Below are 2,177 nucleotides of genomic sequence, written 5' to 3' on the forward strand. Positions count from 1 at the left end.
CTGGCAAGCTACCTGTGACTTATTCGATATACTAAAGACTATGCCAAACACAGAAACAACAAATCTCACAATGTTACTGGGCCTGCTCGAGCAATTCGATGAACAATGGGAGGACAGTGACAGTGACAGTGACTTATAATAATAAAACAAAGTAATTCAGAGAACTGAAGTAATAGTGCAATGGGTAGGCCTTGCATGCTGCCAATTTGGATTTGATACCTGGCACCCCATATGGTCCCCTGAGCCCATCAGGAATGATCCCTGAGCACAGAGGCAGGAGTAAGTTCAAAACACTCCTTTGTGTGGCCAAAAACTGGAAAAAAAAAAGGCTAATAAAATAATTCAGAGAAGAAAGGGCTGCTAATATCTTACTTCTCAATGTTTCTACAAAAGCAAGCTTCTTTTCCCAAACATAACCAATTTGACTGTTGAAAACATATTTTTTTTCCACACTAAAAATAGACACAGAAATCACTGGGTACTTTGCTAGGAAGGCTGACCCACAAAAATGTCCCATCCACTTCTACAACATTAGGTATATTTCAGTGGTTGACTTGCCCAGGCACAAAAGCAGATGTCAATAGTTTACTCTTAACAATTCATAATTCTCCATTTCTGTCACAGTGTGTTCCCATTGATTACACACAGGCATAAAAATAGAAAACTCAGAGTTGGTGCTTTTGCCAGTCGTTCAGATGACTTTCAGAACAAAGAAGTTTTCTATGGGTGGATGGGTGTAAAAACTTGGAGACGGTGAAAAGGCAGGAAAAGACTGCAGAATCCGTTTCTCACTGGATTCAAGCCCAGCTTGTCTTGCTTCTATGAAATTCAGTCCAAATTCCAAAAAATTCTGAATACCTACTGTCAGCCTCTTACACAGAGGCCAGATTTCCCAAGCTCCCGGCTGCAGGTAGAGGTGAGGTTTGACAGAGGCTGGCAGACCTCCTCGGCAGCGCTATTTGGGCAGGGAATGGGGCTGGTTCAGACAGCAGACTTATCGATGTGGGGACCAACTCTGTCAGACACAGGGTCAGAAGCACAGTGGAAAGCGGTGCTGGGGGGCACTCCTTGCTGTGCTCAGGAAGCCGTGCAGTGCTAGTGATTTAATCAGGCCTCCCACATGTAAGGCAGGTTCCTTAGCCCATGGAGTTCTCTTTTCTGCTCTGCATGATAACACTTTTATATTGTGCCATGAGCCCTTTGTTTTGTTTATTTGGGGGCTACACCTGGCGATGTTCCGGGCCTGCTCCTGGCTCAATGCTTGTGGTTGCTCTTGCTCCGGGTGTTGCTCAGGGGACCACGTGATGCCAGAGATTAAATCTACCTGAGGTTCCTGTGTGCAAACTATGGGCCCCAGCCTACTGAGCCATCCCCCTGGCCCAAACACTTGATCAAAATGTACACAGAGCAAACTGAGGAATTTTACGTTCAATAAAAAAAAAGTCAATATTTAAGCTGCTCCTAAAGGCATTGCAGATGTGGCTGTGTGTCCATGGCCATGTCCCCAGATGGCAGAGAGAAGGAAGGTAGGCTTGTCCACACCCAATACTCTGACCCAGGAGCTATGATGGTTAGTAGTCTGACCCTTGTGGGGGAAAAAGGGATGTTTTATTTGGGGGGCTGGAACGATAGCACAGCGGGTAGGACTTTTGCCTTGCACTCAGCAGACCCAGGTTCAATTCCCAGCATCCCATATGGTCTCCCGAGCACCGCCAGGAGTAATTCCTGAGTGCAGAGCCAGGAGTAACCCCTGTGCATTGCTGGGTGTGACCCAAAAAGAAAAAAAAATATTTTAATGTGTTAGGAGCGATAGCACAGTGGGTAGGGCGTTTGCCTTGCATGTGGCTGACCCGGGTTCGATTCCTCCATCCCTCTTGGAGAGCCCGGCAAGCTACTGAGAGTTTCCCACCCGCACAGCAAAGCCTGGCAAGCTCCCTGTGGCATATTTGATATGCCAAAAACAGTAACAACAAGTCTCACAATGGAGACATTACTGGTGCCCGCTCGAGCAAATCTATGGACAACAGGAGGACAGTGCTACGGTGCTATAGTGTTAGGAAAAATTAAATGTCACGTAGCAATATCACCTGCCCACACATGGGGAAGCAGATTATCTCATTCAAAAGGCAAACATTATAGGGGCTAAAAAGATAGCACAGCTGGTACAAATAGTACCC

At 46.3% G+C, this 2,177-nt stretch overlaps 1 non-coding gene across 1 annotated transcript; it reads left to right on the forward strand.

The window, feature by feature from the left end:
• The first annotated feature begins 1,454 nt into the window (after positions 1 to 1,454).
• LOC130038394 (small nucleolar RNA SNORA17) lies at positions 1,455 to 1,587 on the forward strand. The gene has a single exon (XR_008794672.1). It is a non-coding gene; the product is annotated as a small nucleolar RNA SNORA17 (small nucleolar RNA).
• The last annotated feature ends 590 nt before the right edge of the window (positions 1,588 to 2,177 follow it).

The sequence above is a fragment of the Sorex fumeus genome, unplaced genomic scaffold (genome assembly GCF_029834395.1).
Source record: "Sorex fumeus unplaced genomic scaffold, SorFum_2.1 ptg000006l, whole genome shotgun sequence".
NCBI classification, from domain to species: Eukaryota; Metazoa; Chordata; class Mammalia; order Eulipotyphla; family Soricidae; genus Sorex; species Sorex fumeus.